This window comes from Oncorhynchus kisutch, linkage group LG14 (assembly GCF_002021735.2).
Source record: "Oncorhynchus kisutch isolate 150728-3 linkage group LG14, Okis_V2, whole genome shotgun sequence".
Classification (NCBI taxonomy): domain Eukaryota; kingdom Metazoa; phylum Chordata; class Actinopteri; order Salmoniformes; family Salmonidae; genus Oncorhynchus; species Oncorhynchus kisutch.
In genome coordinates, this window is record NC_034187.2 from 20221443 (window position 1) to 20237595 (window position 16153).

Sequence of the window (16153 nt, forward strand, 5' to 3'; positions counted from 1 at the left end):
TGTTTATGCATTTCTGTGATTATTTAGTTGGTTAATTAACTTCTTATGGGCAGGTGGGACGGTAGTGTCCCGCCTGGCCAACATCTGGTGAAATTGCAGAGCGCGAAATTCAAACTACAGAATTATTAATATTTAACTTTCATGAAATCACAAGTGTAATACATCAAAATAAAGCTTAACTTCTCGTTAATCGTGAGGTGAGGTAAAGAATAATTCATTAATTAGAAAACGAATTGTCTTAAAATATCTGAGAATTTATATTAGGAAAATTACAACTTTGTAATCTGAATATTTTCCTTGGTGCCCCGACTTCCTAGTTAATTACATTTACCTAATAATTACAGAGAATTGATTTGATAAACTAACAGTCTTTAGTTTAATGATGCCAAAGACACGACAGCAGGCAAGGCCTTCACCCAAGGCAGATATTCTAACTGGAAGCATGTAACTGATCAAATCAACGGCACTCAGCAAGCAAGGAGCACACTCTTCCTATGAACCAGTTGCTATTAAATGAACATTTTTGGACAGAAAACCTAACGTTATGGTAAGAATCTATGCTAATCTAGCTGGCTCCTCTGTTCCAAGATCATCAGGAACAGGACGGGGCTGTGGAGCCATTATCCTGGCGACACTTGTGGAAGGGGAGGTGAGCTCTTCACGTGTAGCCAGCTGGAGTTCGGCAGCATCATTGCTGCCTCTGTGATTTGATTTCTGATATCCATCATGGCAGTGGCATATTAGCTGGTTAGAGCTAAATAGGCTAACAACACTAATGCCTTTTACAGCTAGCTAAGAAGCTAACTAAACTCTGTAGTGGTGGGTCGTGAGACGGAGTTGAGTGAAGCAGTTTCATCCTTGCACATCAAAATAAAACATTACAGTCGGAGGCGTACCGTGTTATTCACATAGCCTATGTCACAGATGTGCTGCGTTTTTTCACGTTTTTTAATGGAAACTCAAAAGGAACTATACCTAACCGCCCAGTGGCTTTCCATAGCCCCCCTACACACTCCGCGGTGTGCTCTATCTATGGTGCTGATACAGCTCAGCGGAGATACAAATTTCACGCCAACCTGTCACTCAATCATTTGAACTTTTTGGCACAAGTTTCAACTGAGGTGGCTAAGCCCCCTTTTGCCCCCTCGTGGAACCGGGCCCAGTGTTTTATCTAGACACAAATAACCAAAACAGTGGGTGCAGGAGCAAAGCAACGCTTGAGAGTGGTCAAATTAATCATTAATCAAATTAACCATTAATCTTGAGGCAACAGGGAAGGGGGTGAATGCAATCTGTTAATTATAATATCATCTATAAAATGGACATATCCATTTTAATACAGACTAGCTCAAAACATTACTAATCATTAAAAATGACAAATTACCAAGTGGATCATAATTTTCTTGTAAAAAAGTTGGCGTGCATAAACATATGTTTGCAGGGTGAAGCTGCTTAGTTATCTCCATTTATTAGGCGCCTATTCACACAGACAAGCATGTGAATGTAAGCGTGTGTGTGAGCGTGTGAGTTACATGAGCAAACGTGTGTGTGTAGCATGATTGAGGATAATTTCTCACCTTGGCATAATGTACAGGGCACGCAGGGAGATTTTAATTTCATTTTCAGCCAGTGCTATTCCTCTCCTGATCCCGACTGACCAGTGGAGAATCCCCATAGGAGGAAGGGGTGTTTGTTTGGGTTATATTTACAATGGTGTCTGTTACTCTCTCTCGATCGGTCTCTCCATCTGCTCTCCTTCGCGTTCCCTGCTCTCTCCACTACTCTCTGCCTCTATTTCTTTTTCATGTCTTCTCTAAGCATCGTGATTCATGTCTCTATATTCACATGCTGTATAAGGTTATGAAGAAACTCAGTGTACCACCATAGAGCTCCATGCAGTTGCCAGAGTCTACTTAAGCTTCTTATTGGCTGATTAATCAAGTCTACGCTTGTCACGCCAGTGTGTGAGGATTTGCAGTGTTGTCATTTGTTGACTTTTAAATCTATTTAAATCGTACTGCATATAGACATGGTTTGCTTTCCAACTTGGATGTGGTTTTGTATCCTTTCGAGATGCTAAATACAGACAGAATTGAGAGACGCCATTTTGTTAGATGACTGTCTGAGTAATCTCAGTCCACATCACTGCGGGTGTTCATCTTCCTTCTCTAATAAGGGACTGACTTCAAACTGAAACTAGGTGAGTCAACTTTAAGTAACAGGGAGAATAAAAAATGTTTACCAGCAGTGCAGCAACAGTATAATATCAACTGACACTGTAAAGTCCATGTACAGAGCAGCAACAGTATAATATCAACTGACACTGTAAAGTTTGTGGCGAAATCTGCTCGGAGCCTTCACCGTGCGCTGCCACTTTAAGAGCGCATGAGCAGTAAGGAAGGAGGAGATAAAGAGAGCTCGTTCAGCTCTTTGGGGAGGGGCTCTTGGGTGGCGTGACAGTTTGATTGTGTGTGCTGTGCTGCAGAAGTTTTGTTTGTTTTCAGCGTGTGTAGTTTATAGAGTATATAACTCAATCATCGGTGTAATCGCTCTAGGTCGTGGTTGTTTTCGTTTGGGACCGCGCCCGTTATGGATCGAATGGATTAGTAGCAACATTGTTGCGAAGCTTTAACATACAAACCAACAAACCATCGGACAGTCAGACAGTACACCTGCACGCCTGAAGACCACAGCTAAGATCTCTCTTATCTTTTTCTCTTTCTCTTCCCTCTCATTCCAGTGCTTTACCCTGCAACAGACTCTCTATTTTTCAAATGCACTTCCCATTGAAGTTCATTAGAGCTGGACTATTATTTCCCTGCCAGAAGTGTTTGGAGGGACATTTTAGTAGGTTGCTTGCAAGTTGTATATTATGTGAACTGTATTGAGGTGGGGTGTACTAATGACATGTGGCCGTGAAGACTGTGGACATTTTTAAGGCCTTTGTTGTGTCGATGAACACCCCCCACATTCATACTCTCTGCACTCATCCACTAGAAAATAATACAGATTATTGCAAATCCTATGTTGATGACTGGGTTCGTTCTTGTATGAAGTTGCTGTTGAATTGCTCTGCCATTATTAGTATTAGTATTATTGTATGAGGTATTCTTGTTTGGGTTACCTCTGTGTTGTGATGTGGGTTTTATATGGTGTGTATTCTCTTTTCTCTCCACTGGCTATCTGGTAAACAGGCTACACTCTAGGCAGTCTCTTCTGCTGATGTGTGTGTGTCTGGTAGTGGTACTCTCTCTATTCTACTCTTTTCCTTTCGGCATGGTTAATACCTGCCTGGCGCCCGAACAAAATCTTTCTTTACCCTCTCTAATAAATACAGCTACAGAATTGGCGCCCGAACAGGGACTTGAAGAGAAACACCTATGACACCATCCACACAAGGTTGAATCATGTCTTTTGTTGGAACCCCATACTGTGTCAATGTGGACACACCTGATGGTAATCATATTCGGGATTCTTTCATTGTGCAAGGACTCGATGAACTAATGAAGTTGGATAGCACTGCCCCTAATCCCCAGGCTTCTGGCTCACCTATAACATCTCCACCATTAACCTCGCTTCAAACCCTTCCGGTTACCCTGTCCAGAGAGACTGGGAGAGGTGTCTCTGTGATCACTGGACAACTGGAACATCAATGGACACACACCAATCATAGTTTGACAATGCAGGAGAATGCAATTCGCAAACTCAGTGAATGTGTGGAGGCTCATCAGACAGATGTGCAGAGGAGGTTGGATTACCTTCCTTGTCAAATGGAGGAAAACCAACTACAAATGGTTCAGAGGCAAATATTTACAAGATTCTCTGAAGCAGGATATTCAAGGAAAACTGCACCGGTTCAAAACACAAATGGAAACTAACCATCATCAAGTCATAATCTTTCTTGAGGAGGAACAAAAACAGAGAGCAGAGGAGTCAGCCTCTGTTGTGAAGGGAGTGTGTTCTTATCTGAAGGAAGTTATGGAGGACATGAAGAACTCTCTCACAGGGGAACTACGATTTTTGATTGAACAGACTCAAAAGGACACCGTTATTGAGATGGAAAAAGCACAGAAGGCCACAGACCTTCAACTGGAAGGGCTGCACCAGGAGGTAATGCAGTGCTTTTCCCTTCTGGACAAATCTTCTGCACCTCCCTCAGGTTTTACCTCTGCCACTGGCTTGGCCAGTAATGGAATAGGAACAGGTAACACTACAAAAAACCCTCTGAAGATACTGTTAAACAACAGAACTCCCGCTGCCACTGTCATGTCTCCTCTAGAGCGCTCCCTCCCTATCAAACTACTTTTCCCCACTTTTGGCAGCCCAGAAGATGATGTTGATCCACTGTTTTTCTTATCTAAGTGTAATGATTTTCTTTCTATCCGGCCCCTTACTGACTTGGAGGTTCTTGCCACCCTCCGCAGTGTTCTCCATGGTACAGCAAGAGACTGGTGGGAGATAGCCCGTGAACATGTGTCAACCTGGGAGGAGTTAAAAAAAATATTCCTCTTAGCTTTCCTCTCAGAGGACTATGGGGATGAACTGGCGGAACGTGTTCGTAACAGAGTCCAGGGTGAAGCAGAGCCAATACGGGACTTTGCCTTCTCCTATCGAGTTCTATGTAGGAGATGGAAGGCTGACATTACTGAGCAGGAGATGGTTAAACTCCTTCTTAAGAACATGGTTCCCCGCCTTGCTAGTCAACTTCGAGAACGTGTGGAAAATGTGGATGATCTGGTGCGTCTTGGGACTCAGTTTGAGAAGGACTGGAAGCACCACCTCCAAACTAAAAACCCCGTTCCCTCATCCCAGTATACCCATAACTCTCTTAGGGCTAAACCGTCTCAGATATTTGTACCCAAGATCCAGGACAAATGTCCAGTTGTGTGTTGGAGGTGTAAAGTCCAACATCCTCCAGATTCTTGCCCGCTCTATGTCCAGCGTCAGGATTCAGGAAAAGGTCAGAAAGGACCGAAGACTGAAAGTCTAGACAGGCGTGGTGGCTTGCATACAATTGGGTCAGCCTTAATGCCCACCATGAAGCCTTTAGACCATGGGTGTCAAACTCTGGCCTGTGGGCCAAATTTGGCCCGCGGGGTAATTATATTTGGCCCGCGAGACAATACCAAATTACTACTAGAGCCTGCCCGCCGGTATTATACAGCGCATTCACCACTAATACTACGAATCCCATAATGCTCTGCTGTTTTCAAGTGCCAATCAGGACAGGACCCAGAAACGCTCTCTCCTCTGTGACAGTAGTCATAGCAACATAGACGCTACAACTGTCAGCGAGCTAACCCTTCCCAAAAATGGCGAAAAGAAAGGCAGAAAACAGGAGCTTTCTGGACAAGTGGGAGGCAGAATATCTGTTTACATATGTAAAAGACAAACCTGTTTGTCTTGTTTGTGGAGTCAACGTGGCTGTAAGTAAGGAGTACAACATTAGACGACACTATGAAACGAAACACCATGACAAATACAAGGACCTGGACATGACTCAAAGGAGCCAGAAAGTAGAGGAGATGAAAAGAAGTTTGGTTTCACAACAGAATATGTTTAAAAAAGCCACATCACAAAGCGAGGCTGCTGTAAAGGCTAGTTATATAGTGGCAGCAGAGATCGCAAAATCAGCCCGGCCCTTTAATGAGGGAGAGTTCATGAAAAAGTGCATGATGAAGGTTTGTGACCTCGTATGCCCAGAGAAAAAACAAGCATTTTCAAACGTGAGCCTGAGCAGGAACACAGTAGCTGATCGCACATGTGATCTTGCCACCAATCTGTATGACCAGCTGATGGAAAAGGGAAAAGATTTTGTTGCGTTCTCCCTCGCTGTGGATGAGAGCTGCGACGCATCTGATACTGCTCAGCTGTCAGTCTTCATCCGTGGAGTGGACTCAAATCTGTGTGTTACGGAGGAGCTATTAGGATTCAAATCAATGCATGGCACAACCACAGGAAAGGAAATCTTTGAGGAGGTTTCCAAATGTGTAACTGAAATAAAGCTGCCGTGGGATAAACTCGTTGGATTAACGACAGATGGTGCGCCAGCGATGTGCGGTAAAAAGAGTGGACTGGTGGGCATGGTTCGGGAGAAGATGCGGGAAGAGAACTGTGCAGGTGAGCTAACTGTTTACCACTGCATCATACATCAGCAAGCACTGTGTGCCAAAGCCCTAAAGATGGAACATGTTATGACCACAGTAACACAGGTAGTTAACTTTATAAGAGCCAAAGGTCTAAATCACCGCCAGTTTAAATCTTTTCTGGAGGAGTGTGGTTCGGAATACGCAGACGTGCCGTATCACACAGAGGTGAGATGGCTAAGCAGAGGAAAAGTACTGAACAGATGTTTCGAGCTTCATGAGGAAATATGTCAATTCCTGGAAACCAAAGGGAAGGATACAGCAGAGCTCCGGGAGCAAAAGTTCCTGTGTGAGCTGGCCTTTCTCTGTGACATCTCGAGCCATCTCGATGCGCTGAACCTGCAGCTTCAGGGGCGGGGGCGCATCATCACAGACATGTACGCTGCAGTGAGGGCCTTCAAAACTAAACTGTGCCTGTGGGAGAATCAGATGCTGCAAGGAAACCCTTGCCATTTTCCCTGCTGCCAATCCATAAAAGCGCAGATCTCTACCGCCGTGTTCCCATGCGCACAGTTTGCTGAAAAACTCAGTGTTCTCGCCGCTGAGTTTAGCCGGCGATTTGCCGACTTCGATGCCCAGAAATGCAAGTTTTTGAACTGCTTAGTAATCCCTTCGCAGTTGATGTGGAAAATGCACCAACCAACATCCAAATGGAGCTGATTGAACTCCAGTGCAACGACACGCTGAAGTCAAAGTATGATGCTGTGGGCGCCGCACAGTTTCCACGGTTCATCCCTGACACAATGCCTCAGCTCCACACCCAAGCTGCTCAGATGCTCTCCATGTTCGGCAGCACTTATCTATGCGAGCAACTTTTCTCCTCGATGAAGATGACCAAAACAACTCACAGGAGACGTCTGACTGAACATCTTCGCTCGATACTGAGGATTTCTTCAGCTCAGAGCTTGAGCCCAGACATTGATGAACTAGCATCCAAGAAGAGATGCCAGGTATCTGGCTTGGGCACATCAGATTAGACCAGTGTGCAATAATTAACGTTTTCTTTATGCACTTTTTCTTGCTACAAGGCATGGGCTTGAATGGTTGATTGATTTATTATCATTTACTTTGTAAAATTATTAGCCAGTGGAAAAAGTTTATTTTGGTATTTAAATCAGAAGGCTGCAAATAGAAAAGAGGCATACAATTTTTATTTAAATTTTATTTATTTAATAAATGAATGCCATTGATGTGTTTTTTCATTTGAAATTCGATTTTGCATGTCTCCACTATTAAATTATATATTGTATGGTAATAAGCGATGGTTGTTCCATATTCAATGTTAAAGCAAAACTTGTTTGGGTCCATATTAAAAGGTTAATTTGTTCAATGTTGGCCCGTGACTTTGTTCAGGTTTTACATTTTGGCCCACTGGGTATTTGAGTTTGACACCCCTGCTTTAGACAGTACAGCTAGCGGTCTTATTCCTATTCCGCAACAACTATTGGTTCCTCTGACTGTTAGAAACTGGAGAGGGAAGGCCATAATCGACACAGGGGCATCTTACACCCTGATGCAAGAGGCCCTGTGGCAGAACATGGTATTACCTCATGAGGAGCTACGAACATGGGAGGAAGGACCATTGTACTTGGCCAATGGAGAACCTACCACTCCCTTGGGCTGGATTAGTATAATAATAAAACTGCATGGTGAGACTATTAACCTTCCTGTGGCAATACTTGCAGACTCAAGCCTTGCATTTGCTGTAGTCCTTGGCCTAGACTTCCTGTTCTTCAGTGGACTGACCATCTCTATGTCCGAACCCTCCTATCGGCTACACTCTGACTATTCCCAGCCTCATCCATTTCAACCTGGTAATGCACTGATTTCAGGTTGGAGCCTGCTACATTATGCAGAGTCCGGACAAGGTCAAGTCAGAGACAGAGAAAATATAAAGAGACAAAGACAAAAACATGTTCCACCAGTGAAGTCTGAGAACCAAACTATCACCCTGATTACCGCCGTACCTCCCCTTCTATCCGAGAGCAAAAACAAACCTGATGCGGATTTCTACATCAAGCAAGCAGTGGAACAGGCATGTCTGTCGGATGATGAAAGGTGGCAGCTCTCCCAGATGTTGGACATGAACAGTGAGGTTTGTACTCTTACACTCGGCCGTACAACCGTCTTCAAACACAAAATCTATACCCGGCATGAGGTCCCCATTAAGCAGCGTCCCTACAGGCTGTCCCCCGCCAAACTGGCAATTCTCAATGAACAGCTCAAAAGCATGTTGGAGAATGGAATTGTGGAACCTTCTTTTTCTGGATGGGCTTCTCCGGTTGTCCTGATTCCTAAGAAAGATGGTGGATATCGATTCTGTGTGGACTACAGGAAGCCGAATGCCATAACAGAAAGCGATGCCTACCCTCTACCAAACATAAATGACATACTGGAATCTCTGGCAGGAGCATCCATCTTTAGTAATCTGGATCTGAACAGTGGCTATTGGCAGGTGTCAATGAATCCCGCTAGTCAGGACAAGACTGCTTTTGTCACCCCTGCTGGTTTGTACTCCTTCAAAGTCATGCCTTTTGGTTTGAAGAATGCTCCAGCAACCTTCCAACGGTTGATGGAGACTGTCCTGGGAGATCTGAGGGGTAGAAATTGTCTCGTGTATCTGGATGACATCATAATCTACTCCTCCTCTGTTGCGGATCATCTGCAAGACATTCAGTCCGTCTTCGACAGACTAAAGGCTGCAGGTTTGACCTTGAATTTGAAGAAGTGTCGTTTCTGTCTGCCAGAACTCAAGTTCCTTGGTCATGTGGTTAATGCTGAAGGTATCCATGCAGATCCAGCCAAAGTTGAAGCTGTGCAGAAATTCCCAATTCCCACATCCCTCAAGGCTGTTCAGCGGTTTCTGGGTATGGCTGGATGGTACCACAGGTTTGTGCCTGACTTTTCAAAGGTAGCCGAACCCCTCAACCACCTTAAGAAGAAAGGTGTGAAATTCCAATGGACCCCTGCATGCCAAGGTGCATTTGACACACTCAAAAACAGTCTAATTACTCCTCCAGTGCTTGGACAACCTAACCTGAATGCTCATTTCATTGTGTACACGGATGCCAGTCAAACAGGACTTGGAGCCGTCTTGGCTCAACAAACAGGAGTTCTTGCCTATGCAAGTCGCACCCTTAATTCAGCAGAGAGGAATTATTCAACGACTGAAAGGGAGTGCCTCGCTGTGGTCTGGGCTTTGGAGAAATGGAGCTACTACTTGGAGGCAAAGATCTTCACCGTTGTCACAGACCATGCTGCTCTGCAGTGGGTTCTGGCATCAGGCAAGACCAACAGCCGTCTTATTCGCTGGTCTATCAGACTGCAGAAGTTTGACTTCATCATTGAGTATCGCAAAGGAAAACTGAACGTTGTACCAGATGCCCTTTCTCGGATTACAGAGACTGCCAATGTTTGTCCTCCCTTGTGCAGTACTTATACTACCGCTAAATGTCTGGATGATTCCTTTCCTCTGGATGATGAGAGTGTATGGAGAGCACAGCAGAAGGATGCTGCCATCATGGCGATCCACAAGAGTCTGTCGGAAGAAGACTCCAAGAGTCGCTTCAATGATAAGTATAGCATAATTCAGGATAAATTGTATTGAAAAACTCCAAGAGGAGATGGAATACACAGCACCCATTATCGCGTCTTCATTCCCTCTACATTGTGTGACCAGATAATCCAAGCTTATCATGCCAATCCCATGAGTGGCCATCTTGGAGTTTTTAAAACTTATCGAAGACTACAAGAGGTGGTTTACTGGCCAGGCATGTGGGTTGATACCCGGCAGTTTGTACAGCAGTGTGAAGTCTGCCAGAAATACAAACCAGACATTGGCAGACCTGCTGGGAAAATGCAGCAGACCGTGGTGAACCATCCAAATGAAATGTTGGGAATTGACCTCATGGGACCTTTTCCTCCCAGCCGGGGGACACGGAATGAATTTTTATTGGTGGTAGTGGACTACTACACACACTGGGTGGAGTTGTTTCCCCTCCGCAAAGCTACTGCATCAGCCATTGCTCTAATTCTGCGAAGGGAGGTGTTTACCAGATTTGGAATTCCCGACCAAATCCTCTCTGACCGAGGTCCGCAGTTCATATCAGGAATATACAAAGAGCTCTGTACCTACTGGGGTGTAATTGCCAAGCTGACCACAGCCTACCATCCTCAGACCAACCTGACCGAGAGGGTAAACCGAACCCTGAAGGGGATGATTGCTTCATTCGTGGGGGATCAGCACACAAGGTGGGATCAGCATCTTCCAGAATTTCGCTTTGCACTGAACTCTGCCGTGCAGGAGACTTCTGGGGTCACTCCCGCCGAACTTCACCTGGGAAGACCACTAAAAGGTCCAATGGACAGGGTCTTGCAAAGTTTGAATGTTTCACCTGACTGCCCAGCGTTTGATGCCGTACAACACCACCACACCTTGCTAGCCAGAGTGGAGGCCAGCAAAACCAAAGCCAAACAACGACAGCTGAGAAACTATGACAAACATAGACGAGACGTGTGTTTTCTACCCCAGTCTCGTGTCTGGGTACGTTCACATCATCTGTCAAAGGCATCTAAGAAGTTCACTGCCAAGCTAGCTTCGAGATGGAAAGGTCCATACCGTGTAGTGCAGCAGTTTGGACCAGTGAACTACTTGGTCTGTTTGGAGGACACTGGGGAAGATGTCAGGACAGTGCATGTTGTTGACCTAAAGCCCTGCTACCCTATGGCAGAAGAGCTGGATCGCAGGCAAAAGCAACACCTGCAGGACCTCTTCGTGGAGGACTCTGATGAGGAGGACTTCCCTGGTTTTGTGTAGCAGGAACATGAACCTGTCAAAGCCTGTATCCTCTCTGTTTCTACAGGCATTGTTTTTTCATGGGGGGAGGAGTGTGGCAAAATCTGCTCGGAGCCTTCACCGTGCGCTGCCACTTTAAGAGCGCATGAGCAGTAAGGAAGGAGGAGATAAAGAGAGCTCGTTCAGCTCTTTGGGGAGGGGCTCTTGGGTGGCGTGACAGTTTGATTGTGTGTGCTGTGCTGCAGAAGTTTTGTTTGTTTTCAGCGTGTGTAGTTTATAGAGTATATAACTCAATCATCGGTGTAATCGCTCTAGGTCGTGGTTGTTTTCGTTTGGGACCGCGCCCGTTATGGATCGAATGGATTAGTAGCAACATTGTTGCGAAGCTTTAACATACAAACCAACAAACCATCGGACAGTCAGACAGTACACCTGCACGCCTGAAGACCACAGCTAAGATCTCTCTTATCTTTTTCTCTTTCTCTTCCCTCTCATTCCAGTGCTTTACCCTGCAACAGACTCTCTATTTTTCAAATGCACTTCCCATTGAAGTTCATTAGAGCTGGACTATTATTTCCCTGCCAGAAGTGTTTGGAGGGACATTTTAGTAGGTTGCTTGCAAGTTGTATATTATGTGAACTGTATTGAGGTGGGGTGTACTAATGACATGTGGCCGTGAAGACTGTGGACATTTTTAAGGCCTTTGTTGTGTCGATGAACACCCCCCACATTCATACTCTCTGCACTCATCCACTAGAAAATAATACAGATTATTGCAAATCCTATGTTGATGACTGGGTTCGTTCTTGTATGAAGTTGCTGTTGAATTGCTCTGCCATTATTAGTATTAGTATTATTGTATGAGGTATTCTTGTTTGGGTTACCTCTGTGTTGTGATGTGGGTTTTATATGGTGTGTATTCTCTTTTCTCTCCACTGGCTATCTGGTAAACAGGCTACACTCTAGGCAGTCTCTTCTGCTGATGTGTGTGTGTCTGGTAGTGGTACTCTCTCTATTCTACTCTTTTCCTTTCGGCATGGTTAATACCTGCCTGGCGCCCGAACAAAATCTTTCTTTACCCTCTCTAATAAATACAGCTACAGAATTGGCGCCCGAACAGGGACTTGAAGAGAAACACCTATGACACCATCCACACAAGGTTGAATCATGTCTTTTGTTGGAACCCCATACTGTGTCAATGTGGACACACCTGATGGTAATCATATTCGGGATTCTTTCATTGTGCAAGGACTCGATGAACTAATGAAGTTGGATAGCACTGCCCCTAATCCCCAGGCTTCTGGCTCACCTATAACATCTCCACCATTAACCTCGCTTCAAACCCTTCCGGTTACCCTGTCCAGAGAGACTGGGAGAGGTGTCTCTGTGATCACTGGACAACTGGAACATCAATGGACACACACCAATCATAGTTTGACAATGCAGGAGAATGCAATTCGCAAACTCAGTGAATGTGTGGAGGCTCATCAGACAGATGTGCAGAGGAGGTTGGATTACCTTCCTTGTCAAATGGAGGAAAACCAACAACAAATGGTTCAGAGGCAAATATTTACAAGATTCTCTGAAGCAGGATATTCAAGGAAAACTGCACCGGTTTAAAACACAAATGGAAACTAACCATCATCAAGTCATAATCTTTCTTGAGGAGGAACAAAAACAGAGAGCAGAGGAGTCAGCCTCTGTTGTGAAGGGAGTGTGTTCTTATCTGAAGGAAGTTATGGAGGACATGAAGAACTCTCTCACAGGGGAACTACGATTTTTGATTGAACAGACTCAAAAGGACACCGTTATTGAGATGGAAAAAGCACAGAAGGCCACAGACCTTCAACTGGAAGGGCTGCACCAGGAGGTAATGCAGTGCTTTTCCCTTCTGGACAAATCTTCTGCACCTCCCTCAGGTTTTACCTCTGCCACTGGCTTGGCCAGTAATGGAATAGGAACAGGTAACACTACAAAAAACCCTCTGAAGATACTGTTAAACAACAGAACTCCCGCTGCCACTGTCATGTCTCCTCTAGAGCGCTCCCTCCCTATCAAACTACTTTTCCCCACTTTTGGCAGCCCAGAAGATGATGTTGATCCACTGTTTTTCTTATCTAAGTGTAATGATTTTCTTTCTATCCGGCCCCTTACTGACTTGGAGGTTCTTGCCACCCTCCGCAGTGTTCTCCATGGTACAGCAAGAGACTGGTGGGAGATAGCCCGTGAACATGTGTCAACCTGGGAGGAGTTAAAAAAAATATTCCTCTTAGCTTTCCTCTCAGAGGACTATGGGGATGAACTGGCGGAACGTGTTCGTAACAGAGTCCAGGGTGAAGCAGAGCCAATACGGGACTTTGCCTTCTCCTATCGAGTTCTATGTAGGAGATGGAAGGCTGACATTACTGAGCAGGAGATGGTTAAACTCCTTCTTAAGAACATGGTTCCCCGCCTTGCTAGTCAACTTCGAGAACGTGTGGAAAATGTGGATGATCTGGTGCGTCTTGGGACTCAGTTTGAGAAGGACTGGAAGCACCACCTCCAAACTAAAAACCCCGTTCCCTCATCCCAGTATACCCATAACTCTCTTAGGGCTAAACCGTCTCAGATATTTGTACCCAAGATCCAGGACAAATGTCCAGTTGTGTGTTGGAGGTGTAAAGTCCAACATCCTCCAGATTCTTGCCCGCTCTATGTCCAGCGTCAGGATTCAGGAAAAGGTCAGAAAGGACCGAAGACTGAAAGTCTAGACAGGCGTGGTGGCTTGCATACAATTGGGTCAGCCTTAATGCCCACCATGAAGCCTTTAGACCATGGGTGTCAAACTCTGGCCTGTGGGCCAAATTTGGCCCGCGGGGTAATTATATTTGGCCCGCGAGACAATACCAAATTACTACTAGAGCTGGCCCGCCGGTATTATACAGCGCATTCACCACTAATACTACGAATCCCATAATGCTCTGCTGTTTTCAAGTGCCAATCAGGACAGGACCCAGAAACGCTCTCTCCTCTGTGACAGTAGTCATAGCAACATAGACGCTACAACTGTCAGCGAGCTAACCCTTCCCAAAAATGGCGAAAAGAAAGGCAGAAAACAGGAGCTTTCTGGACAAGTGGGAGGCAGAATATCTGTTTACATATGTAAAAGACAAACCTGTTTGTCTTGTTTGTGGAGTCAACGTGGCTGTAAGTAAGGAGTACAACATTAGACGACACTATGAAACGAAACACCATGACAAATACAAGGACCTGGACATGACTCAAAGGAGCCAGAAAGTAGAGGAGATGAAAAGAAGTTTGGTTTCACAACAGAATATGTTTAAAAAAGCCACATCACAAAGCGAGGCTGCTGTAAAGGCTAGTTATATAGTGGCAGCAGAGATCGCAAAATCAGCCCGGCCCTTTAATGAGGGAGAGTTCATGAAAAAGTGCATGATGAAGGTTTGTGACCTCGTATGCCCAGAGAAAAAACAAGCATTTTCAAACGTGAGCCTGAGCAGGAACACAGTAGCTGATCGCACATGTGATCTTGCCACCAATCTGTATGACCAGCTGATGGAAAAGGGAAAAGATTTTGTTGCGTTCTCCCTCGCTGTGGATGAGAGCTGCGACGCATCTGATACTGCTCAGCTGTCAGTCTTCATCCGTGGAGTGGACTCAAATCTGTGTGTTACGGAGGAGCTATTAGGATTCAAATCAATGCATGGCACAACCACAGGAAAGGAAATCTTTGAGGAGGTTTCCAAATGTGTAACTGAAATAAAGCTGCCGTGGGATAAACTCGTTGGATTAACGACAGATGGTGCGCCAGCGATGTGCGGTAAAAAGAGTGGACTGGTGGGCATGGTTCGGGAGAAGATGCGGGAAGAGAACTGTGCAGGTGAGCTAACTGTTTACCACTGCATCATACATCAGCAAGCACTGTGTGCCAAAGCCCTAAAGATGGAACATGTTATGACCACAGTAACACAGGTAGTTAACTTTATAAGAGCCAAAGGTCTAAATCACCGCCAGTTTAAATCTTTTCTGGAGGAGTGTGGTTCGGAATACGCAGACGTGCCGTATCACACAGAGGTGAGATGGCTAAGCAGAGGAAAAGTACTGAACAGATGTTTCGAGCTTCATGAGGAAATATGTCAATTCCTGGAAACCAAAGGGAAGGATACAGCAGAGCTCCGGGAGCAAAAGTTCCTGTGTGAGCTGGCCTTTCTCTGTGACATCTCGAGCCATCTCGATGCGCTGAACCTGCAGCTTCAGGGGCGGGGGCGCATCATCACAGACATGTACGCTGCAGTGAGGGCCTTCAAAACTAAACTGTGCCTGTGGGAGAATCAGATGCTGCAAGGAAACCCTTGCCATTTTCCCTGCTGCCAATCCATAAAAGCGCAGATCTCTACCGCCGTGTTCCCATGCGCACAGTTTGCTGAAAAACTCAGTGTTCTCGCCGCTGAGTTTAGCCGGCGATTTGCCGACTTCGATGCCCAGAAATGCAAGTTTTTGAACTGCTTAGTAATCCCTTCGCAGTTGATGTGGAAAATGCACCAACCAACATCCAAATGGAGCTGATTGAACTCCAGTGCAACGACACGCTGAAGTCAAAGTATGATGCTGTGGGCGCCGCACAGTTTCCACGGTTCATCCCTGACACAATGCCTCAGCTCCACACCCAAGCTGCTCAGATGCTCTCCATGTTCGGCAGCACTTATCTATGCGAGCAACTTTTCTCCTCGATGAAGATGACCAAAACAACTCACAGGAGACGTCTGACTGAACATCTTCGCTCGATACTGAGGATTTCTTCAGCTCAGAGCTTGAGCCCAGACATTGATGAACTAGCATCCAAGAAGAGATGCCAGGTATCTGGCTTGGGCACATCAGATTAGACCAGTGTGCAATAATTAACGTTTTCTTTATGCACTTTTTCTTGCTACAAGGCATGGGCTTGAATGGTTGATTGATTTATTATCATTTACTTTGTAAAATTATTAGCCAGTGGAAAAAGTTTATTTTGGTATTTAAATCAGAAGGCTGCAAATAGAAAAGAGGCATACAATTTTTATTTAAATTTTATTTATTTAATAAATGAATGCCATTGATGTGTTTTTTCATTTGAAATTCGATTTTGCATGTCTCCACTATTAAATTATATATTGTATGGTAATAAGCGATGGTTGTTCCATATTCAATGTTAAAGCAAAACTTGTTTGGGTCC

At 45.1% G+C, this 16153-nt stretch overlaps 2 pseudogenes; both read left to right on the top strand.

The window, feature by feature from the left end:
• Positions 1–5190: 5190 nt before the first annotated feature.
• Positions 5191–7205, top strand: LOC116353348 (general transcription factor II-I repeat domain-containing protein 2-like; annotated as a pseudogene).
• Positions 7206–13988: 6783 nt separating this feature from the next.
• On the top strand, positions 13989–15905 carry LOC116353349 (general transcription factor II-I repeat domain-containing protein 2-like; annotated as a pseudogene).
• The last annotated feature ends 248 nt before the right edge of the window (positions 15906–16153 follow it).